The 17,439-nt window shown below is 40.2% G+C and overlaps 1 pseudogene; it reads left to right on the top strand.

Moving 5' to 3' along the window:
- Positions 1 to 15,883, top strand: part of LOC102145590 (glyceraldehyde-3-phosphate dehydrogenase-like) — a 50,869-nt pseudogene extending 34,986 nt beyond the window's left edge.
- The last annotated feature ends 1,556 nt before the right edge of the window (positions 15,884 to 17,439 follow it).

Here is a 17,439-nt window from a genome sequence, read left to right as displayed (position 1 = left end):
TCCATGCATGCTGCATCCTGGCCTGGCCTGAACTTCCCAGGTTCTCCTCAGCATGGAATGCCATCCACCCATGTCTTCTCTGTGTCTATAGGCATGTCAAATGCCACCTCCTCTATGAAGCCATTCCTAATGCCACATCAGAATTAATCTAAACTCCTAAAGCAGTTGTCTATGCTTCTCCTATTCTATCTGTCACATTTTTTTCCTTGTTCTGTGGTGATTTTTACACAAGTGTCTCTTTCCTCATAGCTCACAAAGCCCTGGAAAATAGGAGCCATGTCCTTCCATTCTTCTGTTCCTCCCACTGCATGGCTTACAATGAGTGGCATGGGACATACACTCAAGATTAGGAGGTGGCATGGCACAGTAGCTAAGCATGAGTTCAGAGTCAGACTGTGGGTTTTGATCTTCACCCTGTCACCTATCAACTGTATGATTCTGAGCAAGTTACCCAACCTCTCTGTTTCTGGATTTATCATCTGTGAAATGGGGATCATAATAGTATATATCTCATAAAGATGCTGTCAGCATTAATGAGATACACAGAATGCTTGGAATGCTTGTCACATAGGAAGGACTGCATAAATGTTAACCATTTTAATCCAGGCAGTTCACTGAATTGAATCAATCATCTCTTTTTCATACTATAGTACTACTCTTCTTTTTCTCTGCAATCCTCCCGCCCACTTTAGACTACATAATTTTTACAGAAAGTATTATTGCATTGGGATTAGAGGGAGAAATAAAGGTAGGGGGTATTATGATATGAATAATATGATACACAAACCTCAGGAAGAAATTGTACCCTAAATGCCAAGAACTTTCTTTAATAATTTCTCAAAATAGATGGAATTTAGACTGGAGAAGTGTATGAGAGTGAGTGGGGAGGAGGAGAAGAGCAAGACTAAGAAAGAAGAAAGTCCCCAGGTTTTTTGTTTTTTGTTTTTTTTTTTGATGGAGTTTTGCTCTTGTTGCCCAGGCTGGAGTGCAATGGCACAATCTTGGCTCACTGCAACCTCTGCCTCCTGGGTTCAAGCGAGTCTCCTGCCTCAGCCTCCTGTGTAGCAGGGATTACAGGCACGCACCACCATGCTCAGCTAATTTTTGTATTTTTAGTAGAGATGGGGTTTCACCATGTTGGCCAGGCTGGTCTCAAACTCCTGACCTCAGGTGATTCTGCCCGCCTTGGCCTCCCAAAATGCTGGGATTACAGGCATGAGCCACCAGGCCCAGCCCAGTCCCCAGGTTTTGACCTAGAATGACTGATAACTGTTTTTTAAGGTGACAAAAGGAAGTTATTTTTTTTCTGCCCATGTTGAAAGTCCTTGGTTGGGTGGATTCAGCTGGACCCCACCCTCATGCCAGATGCAGTTGTTTATTTCCAGCTTTATTTAGGAACCACATTAGAGAGGACACACCCTTTGGGCCCTCTTGAAAGATCCTGTAAAAATGAAGGCACTTCCTTGTAAGTAAAATATCCCTGAATGCAACAATATTTGGATAATTATAGTCTCCCAGGAGCATAATCCTTAAATGGCTGAGATAATTATAGCATCCCAGGCCTGTGGCACTTCTCTTTTAAGAGCCTAATCCTATGGGCAGAGGGAAGTGGGGACCCCAGGATGCTGCTTATGCTGAGTCTCCCTTGCCCACACCTAGGATCCTTCTGGAAGGACAGATCCTTCTCCTAGAAAGCAAGCCTGGTGAGTCTTCAGACCAAGACTTCCTTATTCACACTGGATGTGTTCCCTAGGGTGCAACAACAACAAAATCTAGCATGAAATAGTGTACATGAATGAGTATGGCTATTTCTGACAAGTAGAAGATGACTCTGCATGTAAACAAATGAGATAAGAAATGATTCTTTGCAACGACACCTCTGATAGTTATTAGAACCCTGATAGTGCTTTCCCGCACAGGCTTGGGCAAGGAGAGATCAAGTCAAAGTTCATGGTCATTGGTGTGACTTCTATTGTTATTTTCTCATCTAGTCTGGGAAGTGAGTTGGGTGGGGTGTGATATTTTAGCCATTGCTATGTTTGATCTCTCAGAAAGACAAATGGAGTCAAAGAGAGAAAAGTGTTTCCTTGGCTATGGGCTGTACCTTTACCACTGGCCAAGGAGCTTCTTTTAAATTTGTGAGCCGGTGTTCACAAGACAGAGATGAGAGAGTGATGATGGTTTGGTGTAGCCTACCATCTTTACTGGGAAAACAAGCCAAAGTGAGCCTTCAGTTGATAGACAGGCAAAAGTGTCCTGCCTGTCCGTGAGTGACAGTCCCTCTATCCTTTATTCTTGGATGCCTTATCCCTCATCGCTTTCATTGCTTGCATTCTATTAGTTTTCTTTTGATTGAAAGTGACTCTCTGCTTAAAGGCATTGTGAGGACTGTATATATATATGTGTGTGTGTGTGTGTGTGTATTTTTTTTTTTTTTTTTTTTGAGATGGAGTCTCGCTCTGTCCCCCAGGCTGGAGTGCAGTGGCGTAATCTCGGCTCACTGCAACCTCTGCCTCCTGGGTTCAAGCAATTCTCCTGCCTCAGCCTCCCGAGCAGCTGGGATTATGGGTGCATGCCAACATGTCTGGCTAATTTTTGTATTTTTAGTAAAGATGGGGTTTCCCCATGTTGACCGGGCTGGTCTCAAACTCCTGACCTCAGGTGATCCGCCCACCTTGGCCTCCCAATATTTTTTCTTATTAACTAGACTATGAATGCCCATGGGTAGGTATCATGATTGACAAGAGAGATGAGAATACTCTAAAGCCTGTTAACACTGTCTCCAGGACTTACCCTGTGGTTTATGGGAACATGCTGCATTTTCCTTTTATAACCTGCCACCGTTTGGTTCCCACAATCAGAAGAAGTTTTTATGACTCACTTTGCTTATAGAACCCTTTTCTTTTGAAGCTTGGCAAGTGTACTTTCTGTAGTTCAGATGACTTCTGTGGGCTCTGGAATTTTTTTTTTTTTTTTTGAGATGGAGTCTCACTCTGCTGCCCAGGCTGGAGTAAGTGGGATGATCTTAGCTCACTGCAACCTCTGCCTCCTGGATTCTTCTGCCTCAGCCTCCCAAGTAGCTGGGATTACAGGTGCACTCCACCACATCCCGCTAATTTTTGTATTTTTAGTAGAGATGGGATTTCGCCATGTTGGTTAGGCTGGTCTCGAACCCCTGACCTCAAGTGATCCACCCACCTCAGCCTCCCAAAGTGCTAGGATAACAGGCATGAGCCACCGTGCCTGGCCAATGACTTTTATAGATAAGAATAATAAAACTCTTTGTTGACCTCTCTTTCCTAAGCTGGTGAAGAGGGGTCTGCATGAATTTATCTCTAAGATCTCTTTGGGTTTTACACAATTGTGTGTGTGGTTTTTTTTTTATTTGGTATCCACATTCTTTGCAATCTTTTTTCATTCATTCATTCATTCATTCATTCACTAGCTACTATTTGTTTTATTCTACTTTACAGACATGTATTAGACACCAGGAAAAATTTAAGATATATGGCTTGTCCTTTCAGAGCTCATTCTGTACATATGAATGCTCAATAAGTGCTGCTCTGGTCTCTTAAAGCACAGCCATATAACTAGACTATGTTATCATGAGCTGTTTTGCAGCCACAGATACATTTAACATCAACTTTCTTATGCTGCAGGTATTTTCCCCAGTGACATCTTTTTGACACTGTTCTGTTAAGGTGATTCAGAAAAATTTCTTGCTGGGGCCTTGCCTTTTCTGATTCATTTTATTTCCAGCTATTTTCTCTTTGAAGAATGTAGGTATCAAACTGGGTATATTTCCTTGGATTCATGTTGCCTGGGTGCCTGTTAGGGTTTCTTCAGGGGCTATACAAAGAGGCAATGGTTGTAGCAACAAAAAGCAAAACTGAGAAGTGCTGGCAAGACCCAGGACAACCCTCTACTCAAGCTTCTCACAGCAGCAAACATAAAAAGTCAAGCACGAAGACTATTTCACAAAAGGGACATGCTGACTTGTGAACAGACCCCCAAATCAAGTTCTCCCTTAGGTTCCCTGCATATTTGAAGGAGTCAAAAAGTATAAAGGATATAGTCCTAAGATTTCTCTATTTTTCCTTGGGGACAGAACATTTGCCATGAGATCTAACTTCTAGAAGATGAAGGTTTCTTTATTTGATACATTGTATTCTAGTCAACACTGTGTTTAAAATGCTTTAAAACCCCAGGAGAAGATGAAATATCCCTACCACAGGATATGAAGTCCACCTAAATCTGACTTCTGTTTGCATCTCCAGCCATGGCTCCCACCTTTGTCTTCTCTCCCTGTAGGTGGCAGCTTCATTAAACTCCCCTGGGTTCCTGCCCACATCAAGTTGCTTCATGTCTTTTTGGCTCTACTTACCTTGCTCTCTCCCAGGAATTGTTTTTCCTCCCCTCAATCTCTGTACCTGATTCCTATGCAGACTTAAAGACTCAGTTCGTGTGTCACCTCTTCCAGGAAGCCTCCTCTGAACTTTCTTCTCCCCACATTCCTTGCACTTCCTCTCTGCTCCCACAATACCCTGTTCATCGTTCTATCATTTAATTTCCTGTGATACATTTATCTGTTTCTGTGTCTGGAACTCCCACCAGTCTTCAAACACCTTGAGGGTGGTGCTTTAGTTCTGTATCCTGAGAGTCTGCCAAAATGCCTAACAGAGTCATAAGTACTTGTGGACTGAATTAGTGAAAGTTATTTCAATTTTCTGAGTTTCAGCTTGCTCATCTGCAAAATGGGGGCAATAATACCTCTCTTTCAGGTATTATTTTGGGGACAAGAGAACGTATGCAGAGCACCTAGGCCAGTACCTGCAAATGAAAGGAACCCTGCGATGGATAGCCCTTGTTATCATCAATGAAAGTGCAGTGGATGCAGCGCAGAGAAGGCCGTATTCTGACTGTGGGCCAGGAGTCCTGGCAGAACAAAGAAAGACAGGATTTTGTGTGCTTCTCAAGCCATATCAGTGGAATGACCCAGAGTCTGGATCCCAGCTCATTCACACAAGTGACTGTCACTGAGAGGTGGTTGTGGGTGATTGTGGCTCATAGATTCTTAAGGAAACTACCTTCCACTCCTTTGATAGACGCGTCAGGTGACCCATGAAAACCACGCAATACAATGGAATTAGGTTGAGTGTATTTACTTTCCACCTCCTGCAGGAACTGTGGTTCTCATGAAGGTGCAGCAAATGGCTGATTCTGCTTCAAATGCTCAGCCTGCCCAGGACCCTGTTTGCAAGCTGCTGATATTGTTTGCAAGCAAAAAAGCTGTGCTATTCTGGGATTTGTACAGTTAAACCCCAATTAACCAGAACTCCAATAACCACGACTTGGAGTTCACTTTCCAAATCAAGACGTTTAAGTCTTATGGTGCACGAACTAAGATCAGGATTTAACAAAATAAACAAACAAGGAAAATGACTGACAAAATCCCAATGAGCAAGCATAAAAAGCTTGGAAAGGACGACTCACAAATAACTTCCAGAACTTGATTATATGTAGTTCAGAATTGGGTTCAAACTTCTGTGGTATGCACAGAATAGATTTGAGTTTTGAAGATAGGGGGACTTGGGTTTAAGTCCCAGTGCTTCCATTTTTTTTTTTTTTTTTTTTTTTTTTTTTGAGATACTGGGCAAGTCATTTTATCTGCCTAAGCCTTAGTGTCCTCATCTGTAAACTGTGGATAGCAATGGTAGCTACAGATGGTCCCCAACTTATGATGGTTCAACGTAATGATTTCTTGACTTTATGATGGTGTGAAAGTAATAAGCATTCAGGTGGGTGCGGTGGCTCACGCCTGTAATCACAGCACTTTGGGAGGCCAAGGTGGGTGGATCACGAGGTCACAGGAGATCGAGACCATCCTGGCTAACACGGTGAAACCCCGTCTCTACTAAAAATACAAAAAAAATTAGCCGGGCGTGGTGGTGGGCGCCTGTAGTCCTAGCTACTCGGGAGGCTGAGGCAGGAGAATGGCATGAACCTGGGAGGTGGAGCTTGCAGTGAGCCAAGATTGTGTCACTGCACTCCAGCCTGGGCGACAGAGCAAGACTCCATCTCAAAAAAAAAAAAAAAAAAAAAAAAGAAAGTAATAAGCATTCAGTAGAAATTGTACTTCGAGTGCCCATATAGCCATTCTGTTTTTCACTTTCAGTACAGCATCCAATAAATTAACATGAGATATTCGACATTTTATTATAAAATAGGCTTTGTGTTAGATGGTGTTGCCCAACTGTAGGCCAATGTAGGTGTTCTGAGCATGTTTATGGCAGGCTAGGCTAAGGTATAGTGTTCAGTAGGTTACATGTATTAAACGCACTTTTGACTTATGATGTTTCAACTTATGATGGTATTATCAGGATGTTTCTCCATAGTAAATTGAGGAGCATATGTACTTATTCACACTCACAGAAGCAGATAATAGAATGGTGGTTACCAGAGGCTGTGGGGAGGGGAAAAAGGGAGCTGTTCAACTGGTATACAGTTTCAGTTAAGCCAGGTGAGAAGTTCTAGAGAACTGCTATACAGTATAGCACCCATAGTTAACACTAGTGTAATGTGCACTAAAAAATTGTGAAGAGGGTAGACTAAGTGTTCTTACCACACACACACACAAAAGGGCTTGTAGTGCTACAGTCACTTTTTGTTTTGTTTTTTTTGAGACAGGGTCTCACTCTGTTGCCCAGGCTGGAGTTTAGTAGCATGATCTCAGCTCACTGCAGCCTCTACCACCCTGGGCTCAAGTGATCCTCCCACCTCAGCCTCCCAAGTAGCTGGGACTATGGGCAAATGCCACCATGCCCAGCCAATTTTTGTATTTTTTTTTTTTTTTTTGCAGAGATGTGGTCTTACCATGTTGCCCAAGTTGATCTTGAGCTCCTGGGCTCAGGAGATTCGCCCACCTCCACCTTCCAATGTGCTGGGATTACAAGCCTGAGCCACTGTACCCAGTCTTACAATCATTTTTGTCATGATGAGCCAGCTCTACCTGAGAATCGAGTTACTACCTGATGGGGAGCAGAGCCAGCAAAATCATGGCAAAACAGAGCTGGGACTATGATTACTAATCTACTTTTTAAAACTAACCTACTCTGCACATTTTCTAGGACAAAAATTTCCCCTTATTGTTTAAGCAGATTTGGGTTAGGTTTTCTGTCACAACAAAAAGTGTTTGCAGTCATATTACCCTTGAAGTCTACATTTAGAAAAGCAACATTTAAATTAAACTTAATTTAATTTGTGTGTGTGGCAAAAGTGAGGGCAAGTACAATGACGTTCTGAAATGGACATGGAGAGGCTGAGCCATGGCCCACGGTTGTGGAGTGAGTAACACAAATCAACTTGATCTCTTGATGACTTTCTGTATGCATGCATGCTCACAGTTTCTCATACACAAACGTTTCTGATGTATGCTAATATATAACCTTCGTTCTTTCAATACACCCCCCTACTTCATGGATGTTCTAAAAATTCCTGTAAAATATTTAGATATCCTTCCCACAGCAACCAAGCAAATTACTCCCAAGGGAAGGGGAGAAATGACATCTTTATTTGCTACAAGCCTACTAGGACTATATGGTAGGCAGAGTAATACCCCCACTCTCCCACCCACAATCATATCCTCATCCTAATCCCCAGAACCTGTGAATGTTAGGTTACATTACAAAGCAGAATTGAGCATTGACCTTGCCAATCACCTGCCTTGTTATTTCTTTTTTGAGACCAATTTGCTCTGTTTTCCCGGCTAGAATGCAGTGGCATGATCTCGGCTCACTGTAACCTCCACCTCCCGGGTTCAAGCAATTATCCTGCCTCAGCCTCCCGACTAGCTGGGATTACAGGCACCTGCCACTACGCCCAGCATTTTTGTATTTTTAGTAGAGATAGGGTTTTGCCATGTTGGCCAGGCTAGTCTCAAATTCCTGACATCAAGTGATCCGCCCGTCTCGGCCTCCCAAAGTGCTGGGATTACAGGCATGAGCCACAACGCCTGGCCGCAAGAGTCTTTATAAATGTAAGATAGAAGCAGAAGCATGAGAACCGGAGAGATGGCCGCGTTAGAAGGACTCAGCTCAGGGTTGCTGGCTTTCAAGACGGAGGATAGGGCCACAAAGCACAGAATGTGGACAGCCTCTAGAAGCTGGAAAAGGCAAGGAAACAGATTTTTCCCTTGAGTGTCCAGAAAGAATGCAGCCCTGCCAACACCTTGGGTTTAGCCCAGTGAGACCCATTTTTCACTTCTGACTTCCAGGATTTAAGATAATAAATTTGTATTATTTTAAGCCACTAAGTTTGTTGTAATTTGTTACAGCAGCAAACAACTAATGCAGGCCACAGCAATACGTTTTTAAAATTGAGCTTTCTATTGACTAGTAGAAAATTTCGTCAATAGAGGGAAGGCAGAGAAGGGTAATAGGAAGTTTAAGATTGTTTGAACTCCAGGCAAGTCATTTGAAACATCCTCTACATTGCTCTTGAACATGACTCAGCAAGAAGAACTGGAAGGTTTATTTGTTTGTTTGTTTGTTTAAATATATATAATCATAAAGACAACTTGGGTAAGATAGAATGTTCTCCCTCCATTATGCATAATGCAAAATGTCTGATCCTCTAGAAGAACCTGTTACTACATTATAATAATACCGGCGTAGAAGAGAAGAGGTGACACAAATGAAAATCTTAGAGGGAAAACAAATCACTATAGCCATGAGGGAAGTATTATCTAAAAGATGGTGTGAGGCTGGCACAGTGGCTCATGCCTGTAATCCTGGTACTTTGGGATCACTTGAGGTCAGGAGACCAGCCTGGCCAACATGGTGAAACCCCATCTCTACTAAAAATACAAAAATTAACCGGATGTGGTGGCACGTAGCTGTGGTCCCAGCTACTCGGGAGGCTGAGGTGGGAGAATAACTTGAACCCAGGAAGCAGAAGTTACCAAGATCAGAAGTGAGCCAGGGTGAAATCCCGTGTCTACTAAAAACACAAAAATTAGCTGGGCGTGGTGGCACGCACTTGTGGTTCCAGCTACTTGGGAGGCTGAGATGGGAGAATTGCTTGAACCCAGGAAGCGGGAGTTGCCAAGCGGAAGTGAGCCAAGATCGTGCCCATGCACTCCAGCCTGGGTGACAGAGCGTGACTCAGTCTAAAAAAAATATATATATATATATATATATAGTGTGATTTTTTGAAGCCTGGTTGAATTAGGCCAATTTAGCCTCTTTAACCACATTTCCAAAACGTGGAAAACATCACAGTAGGTTTCTATAATGCCAAAATAATTGTGAAATAGATAATCATAAGCTTCATGAAATTATGTCATCTAAAGAGAAGTTATTATTATCTCCTTTTGTTGAGGGATTATGTAGAAAGAATTGGCTTCCCAACAGTACCTTATGGTTTTAGAAAGAGATTAAAACTTTTTGCATCAGGTTCCAAAAGATTAGTGGTTAATGGTTGAGTTATAAAATACTCACAAACCCAGGACTGGTTCATAATGTGTACGGATCTCAAAACTTTAATCATACAATCTTCTGCCTAGCTCCACCTCGGCCCTTCCATTCTGTTTTAAAAATAAAGCTACCAGTTTATAAACAACTTTCATACCAAAGGCGTGACCCCCTGGGTGGTAAGTGACAAAAGAGGAGTACTAATGGACATTTTAAGTGTTCCACATCCGCAGACTTAGCCTGCCTCAAACTGGCTTGGGGTTATCAGTGTAATCTTTTAAAAATTACTTTCTAAACAAACTTAACAACTAAAATGATTGGTATAAGGGAAGGAAAGTTAAAGCCAAAAATATTTCAAATGTAGCTTTGAAAAGAATAATGGCACATACATCACCGATCAATTTCTGAGCTCTGGACATTTTCCTGTTTTCTTTGCAAAGCAGAAGAGGTTTCCTCTGCTCTTGGGCCTTTGACCTCCTGCCACACATCATAAATAAAAAAAATTTGTGACTGTCATAAGCATTATTCAGAATTACTTCTGCACATGACACTGTGTTAGGTGTGATGGTAAACAAGTTAAACAGTTTCTCCCATGAGGCAACTTTTATTTTAAATCAGTCTTAGCTGGTCTTCTAGTTAAATTGATGTGTTGATTTCATGTGTTTTTTATCTTCTCCCTTTACCTCTTAGGGCTCAAAAAAGAAGAAATAAATATTAAAGGATAAATATAAGAGATTTAAACCAATTTTTGGAAGATTGAAAACAGAACTAGGAGTTGTACCTGACATAATAGAATAGAGGAAGTTATAACCTAAATTACTTATTAAGAGGGATGCTAATGAGGGACCAAGAAGGATACTGATGACAGGAAAACTCATTCTCTCCTGCAAACTTCCTTCTGTAGTACTTAAGAATTTAGAGGCACCAAGAAAACCTGAAGGTGAGCATGACATGTGGGACTGAATACAGGGACTGAATAGTGAACTTATTGAACTGAAATTTTGCAAAAGGAAGAATTGGATCCCAGGATGTCCTCCCTGATGCTGTGTGAGCAGGGGATTCTATTCAATGAATAATACTGAAAATGTATTCTTTGGAATCATTCAGGGATATCAGATAGAGAGGGGAGCAGGGAAGGTGTTGAGCTGAAGCAGACGAGTAAGTCAGAACCACCCTAATGAAACGTAGGACCCGTAGGATGTGTCCCTCTTTTGTCTCTGAAAACATACAAATCCAAGCATGCAAACCTTAGGTAGGAAACTGGAGAACTTCTCTTTGGAGAAACCCTAGAGAAAATACTTTCACCCACTGATAACTGAGAGTTCCCCAAATCTAGCTGGCATGCTGCTGACACATTTCACTAGAGTGGAGACCTCCAATACACAAGTCTTGCTCACTCACAGAATTTCTAAACAGTTTAATGAAAAATATTTTGTTATAGAAAATTTCAAACATATAAAAGTGGAGAGAAGAGTATAATAAACCCTCACACACCCACTGCTCAGTGTCAATGCTTACGTTACTCATTGTCAAGCAATACATGGCCAATCTCAAATCATCTCTTTTTTCTCCCACCTGTGTTATTTTGAAGCAAGTACCAGGCATTATATCTTTTCGCCCTTAGATATTTAGGTTTTATGTCATGTTTTCCTAAAAAAGACTGGCTCTTAGCCTGTATTCCCCCTGCACCATCCCCGCTGCTTTTTCTGTACTGTTTTCTTGGAATGCAGACTGCAGGCCAGAGACTGGGGAAGGAAAAGCAGCAGAGACCCAGCCCGACCCATCTTGCCTTTCTGCCGTGGAACCTGAATGCTGCTGCTTCCCTCCTGCCTGCACCTTAGAGCTAGAGGCCAGGTTGGAGGCCTAGACTGAGGGCCTGGCAGATTTCCTGAGTGCTCTCTGCAACAGACCAGCCCCATCAGAGGGGAACAGGGATCTGGTGAATGACCACAGCCACCAGGAAGTGGACTGAAAGAATTTTTACTTCTCCAAAGATATTCTTACTGGTAACTCCAGGGTTTATATATAAGACAAATGAGGCAGGGGTGGGAGGGTGGTGAAGAAACATTGGCCAGGATAGAATCCCAACTTTGTCACTGACCACTAGCAGTCATGTGACCCTGACAGGTCATTTCAACCTCTAACCCTCAGTTTCCATTTTAAAGTGGGTGCAAAATAAGCTGCTCCTATGGTTGTCATGATGACTAAAGGTAATCCTGCCATGGACTTTCCAAATGTCAGGAATTGGCATGACATCATGACATCTACACAAATGTGTGCCATACCTTCATGCCAGTCCTACTATTGTTTCTCCGAGACTTCCCCCTAATGGCTTTGCTTTTTAAACACGGGCATCTCTCAAAGCATGCTGCTTGAAAAACAAGATTTATTTTACAGATTATTGTTTCCTAGTCCACTTAAAATAGACAATTACTAAAGTAAGAACAAAGAAAGACTGGCCTTTAGAAAAATAACCACGCACTATTATCAGAACCAAAATAAATAACAATGATTTGTTAATATCGTCCAATAGTGTTCAAATTTTCTCAAATTGTCTTATAAATGTCATAATTTTGTTTTATAATTTGATTGAAACAGGCTTCAACTTAGATTTGTCTCTTGAAATTAGTTGGAATGTCTTTTAAGCTCTTTTCATCTATAGGGGCTCTCTCCATCTTTTTCTCTTTTTTGTTTGCAATTTGTTAAAAAATCAAGGGTTTCCCCCCAGGACAGCATGGTAAGATTTACTGGTTACATCTTTGTGGAATAGTTTAACATCTTCATTCTCTGCATTTCCTGTAAATTAGATCTAAAGGCTAGATCAGATTTAGGTTGAAATTTTGGGGGAAGAAATATTTTCAGGTGGTGCTCTGTTCTTTTATTTGGTGGTATATAATATCTGGCTCTCTCTTTTTGTCTGATGTTTGCAGTTGTTGATGCTTACCCATTATTAGGCGATGCGAAATATTGATATTCTAATTCTATTAGTCTTCCATTTATTAGTTGAATGTTTCTATAAAAAGGAAATTCCTCTCATTTGACATTTGCTTACATATAGGAAAGGTATGATTAATACTTGATTCTTCCTCTTTGCAATTTTTTAAATAATGAATTGGCTTACTAATATCCTCCAGTGATGACCAGTTGGGTTTTGTTTTGCTTCACAGTTGTCATGAACCCATAGATTTAAAAATATTTACTTTGTTCTATCCAAGGCATTAGTATTATTATATTTATTGAAGCTTAAATTGTGCCACTTTTGGTCAGTGGGTTTGGCTACTGAACGCTTCTGACACGACATTAGTAATCATTGGTAGCTTCTTTACTGTTTGGAATTACCACATGATTCAGGCTCACCTAGACATTTCCTTATTCAAAACATAGTCATTGGAGAAAAATGTCTAACATGAAAAAATAAATCAAAAGAGAAACCCAAAGAAAACAAAGATAATGTAGGAAATTATACAAACCTTGAAAAGTACCTTAGGGAGATCGCTAGAATGGAGATAAAGTAAAGACAATTTCTGGAGAAAGAAAGGGTAAAAACAAAAACAAATGAAAAAAAATGACACCTAGGTCCACCATTCAACTGATTATAAGATCAGAAGAAAAGATAGAAAAAAATCAAAGGAAGAAAATTACTTAAAAAGACACAACGCTCCTACCCAAAACAACTGAAAACCAATGTTTTCAAGACATCAGATACCAGGCAACAATTGATTTCAAGACATCAATGATCCCTGAGAGATGGGGAAGAATTAACTATGCCTCAGCTTACTGTGTTGAGAGTTTTCCAGCCATGGAACTGAATTTAGGGAGATTAAACTAAGGGTTAAGGAGATTAAGCTGACAGTCTGGAGAGATCAAAACAACTGGAGCTCATAGGGCAGAGTACTAGACAGAACAGAGAGACAACTCTAGAGAACGGCAGAAGGGCCCCCTCAAGTATTCAGTAAATTACTGACCAGTATCCCTGCAGAAGCTGGGGAAAGAACCATATAAAAGAATTAGAGGTAACAGTACCTTGAGCTCACATAGGTCTGGGAATAGTTTCTATTTCTACCATCCAGACTGGCAAACGTCACTAGGAAGAGTATCAGAAGGATCTCTCCTTATGAGTGGAAAATAATTATCCCTAAATCAAATGCTGTTCTGGTCTTGCTTATCAAATATTAATAGCAACACCCCAAGAAATCAAACTATTTTTAGGTGATTTCTAGAATATAGTTTAAGAATATTTATAGAGCTATAAAAATATCCAGCATCCAAAAAGGTAAAATTGATCATATCTAGCATTTAGACAAAAAAGACTAGGCATACAAAAAAAAAAAAAAAAAAAAAAAAAAAAAGGAAAATACAACACATATTGAGGAGAAAAAAACACAATCAATTAAAATTGATGCAGAACTGACACAATAGAATTATCAGGCAAAGACATTAAAACAATGGCTGCAACTGTATTCCACACAGTCTAGAGATCAAAACCATGATGTTTGGGATCAAAGTCCTACTTGGGAGGATTACCAACATATTAGACATTGCAGAAGAAAATATTAATGAATTTGATAATGAAGCAATAGAAACGATAAAAAATGAAACAGAAATAAGACTCAAAAGAAACGAATAGAACACCAGTGAGTGGTGGGACAATTTCAAGGGGCCTAATATTATGGGTAATTGGGGCACCAAAAGAGGATGGAGGGAAAGACATTTAAAGAACAATGGCCCTAAATTTTCCAAATTTGATGAAAACTATAATCCCACAGATCCAAGAAGCTCAACAAACCCAAATTCAAGCAAAGAAAGAAAGAAAGAAAGAAAGAAAGAAAGAAAGAAAGAAAGAAAGAAAGAAAGAAAGAAAGAAAGAAAGAAAGAAAGAACCTACACCCAGGTATGTCATAGTCAAATTGTTCAAAACTAGCAAAAGGTAAATATGTTAAAAGCAGCCAGAGGAAAAAAGACACCGTTCAGACAGAGGAAGAAAGATTAGGATTAGATATTCCATTAGAAACAATTACAATGTAAGCAAGAAGATAGTCAAGCAAACTTTTTAATAGTATTGAAAGAGAGAATTTCAACCTAGACTCCAATAACCAGAGAAAATATCTTTCAAAACAGAAACTGAAGTTGAATTAAATAAATTTTCAGAAATACAAAAGTTAAAAGGCTCTATCACCCCATAGACTATAAGAAATGTTAAAGGAAGTCTTTCAAGCTGAAGGAAAATCATACCAGATAGAAATATGGACCTATGCAAAGGAATGATGAGCATCAGAAACAGCAACTAGTCTCTGCTCCTTCTGTTTGATATACTGCTGCAACTTCTCATGAAGCTCCAGCTTTTAACTATGGCAAAGTAAATATTGTCACCATCAATGACTCCTTCATTGACCTCAACTACATAGTCTACATGTTCCAGTATAATTCCACCCATGGCAAGTTCCATGGCACTGTCAAGGCTGTGAACAGGAAATGTGTCACCAATGGCAATACTATCACCATCTTCCAGGAGCAAGATCCCACCAAAATCAAATGGGTTGATGCTGGCATTGATTATGCTGTGGAATCCTCCAGTATCTTCAGTATCTTGGAGATGGCTGGGACTCACTTAGAGTGGGGAGCCAAAAGGATCATCATCTCTTCTCTCTCTGCTAATGCCCCCATGTTTTTGGTGGGCATTAACCATGAGAAGTGAAAAAAGAGCCTCGTGATCCTTAGTAATGCCTCCTGAACCAACAACTGCTTAGCCTCCCTGGCCAAGGTCATCCATGATAATTTTGGCATTGTAGAGGAGGACTCATGACCATAGTCCATGCCATCATTGCTATTGAGAAGACTGTGGATGGCCCCTCTGGGAAACTGTGGTGTGAGGGCCACAGGGCTCTCCAGAACATCATTCCTGCATCTACTGGTGCTGCCAAGGGTGTGGGCAAGGCCATGCCTGAGCTGAATGGGAAGCTCACTGGCATGGTCTTCCATATCCTCACTGCCAATGTATCAGTCGTGGACTTGATCTGCCATATGGAGAAACTTACCAGATATGATGATATCAATAAGGTGGTAAAGTAGGCATTGGAGAGCTCCCCTGAAGGGCATCCTGGGCTACACTGAGTACTAAGTTGTCTCCTCTGTCTTTAACAGTGACACCTACTCTTTCCCCCTTCAATGTTGGTGAAATGCCCTCAATTACCACTTACTTTGTCAAGCTCATTTCCTGGTATGACAATGAATTTGGCTACATCAACAGGGTGTTAGACCTTATAGTTCACATGGCCTTCAAGGAGTAAGAACTCCCTGGACCACCAGCCCCAGTGAGAGCGTGTGTGGAGGAGAGGGACCTTCAGTGACTGGGAAGTCCCTGCCACAGTCATTCACCTTCACACTAAGAATCTCCCCTTGACACAGTTTTCATGCCAGAAACCCTGAAGAATGAGAGGGGCCTAGGGAGTCCCACCTTGCCATGTACTGTACCATCATAAAGTCCCCTGTACTCAGCCAAAAACAAAATAAAATAAAATTAAAAAGTAACCATATTGGTTAGTACATGACTTAAAAACTTACTTACATCTCTTTACAAGATAATTTACTACTTAAACAAAAATAGTAACAATGTAGCGTGGGGTACACAATATATGTAGAAGTAAAGTATACTACAATGTTAGCACAAAGGCTAGAGAGAAATAGAAGTAAACTATTGTGAGGTTCTTAAACCATATATGAAGTGGCATAATATTACTAGAAGGGAAATTGTTATAATTTAAAAATTATATTGTAAACCACAAAGTAACCACTAAAATAATAAAATGAAGAATTGCAGCTGATTAGTTTACAAAGGAGATATAATGGAATAATAAAAAATACTTAATACAAAACAAAACGGCACAAAAAAGAGGAGGAAAAAGTAAACAAAGAGCAGTTAGGACAAATAGAAAACAAATATCATGATGGTGATGTCAATAAACGTATTAAATGGAAATGTTCTAAACACCCTAATTATAATGCAGACATAATCAGATTGGATAAAAAAGCAAGACCCCATTTGTATGTTGCCCACAAGAAACCCCATGTAAATATAAAGACACAAATAGATTAAAACTAAAAGGATGGAAGCAGATATACTATCCTAGTATAAATTAATAGAAATCTGCACTGGCTATGTTAGTATCAAACAAAGTGAACTTCAGAGCAAAAAATATGACCGGGGTAAAGAAGGTCATTTCTTAATGATAAAGGAGTCAGTAAATCAAGAAGACACAGTAATCCTAAGTATTTCTGTACCTAATAATATAGCTTCAAAACATTTGAAGCAAAAACCAGTAGAACTACAAGGAGAAATAGACAAATCCACAATTTTAGTCAAAGATTTTAATGCCCTTTTCTCAATTTATGGAACAAGAAGACAGAAAGTCAGGAAGGATACAGGAAACTTGAACAATGCTATCAACCAATTTGACCTAGTTGACACTTATAGACTGCTCCTCCCAACGACAGCACACAGTACGCAGGGAACAAGTTTATCAAGGACCAAGTACACATCAAACAAATCAACACACAGTTTTGCAAGATGGACCATGTTCTAGATCATAAAATATGTTTCAATAAACTTGAAAGAATTCAAGTCATACAAAGTATATGTTTAGAAATGGAACTAAATTAGAAATCAATGACATAAGGAAATCTGGAAAATTCTCGAATATATGGGAATTAAATAATATACTAAAAAACTTGGCTTTCACTCACCTTTACTGAGGAAGCTAAAAGTATGTGTTCCAGCACAATTAGAGAGTAAAATAAGGAAGGGAAAAACTTGAGGTTCAGAATATAGGAAATTCTAGACAAGATCTTGTAAAACCGAAGTTCAGGGTAACAGCCATCCTTGAGTCCAGAGAGCAACTGGTTTAGAATTGGGAAATAGGAGAGAGAATTTCATGAGGAAGATATCCAGGAACAACATAAAATTGATACATCA

The sequence above is a fragment of the Macaca fascicularis genome, chromosome 8, assembly GCF_037993035.2.
Source record: "Macaca fascicularis isolate 582-1 chromosome 8, T2T-MFA8v1.1".
In the NCBI taxonomy this organism is placed as follows: Eukaryota; Metazoa; Chordata; class Mammalia; order Primates; family Cercopithecidae; genus Macaca; species Macaca fascicularis.
The sequence above is the reverse complement of the archived record's forward strand: the minus strand, read 5'-3'. Positions and strand labels throughout refer to the sequence as shown.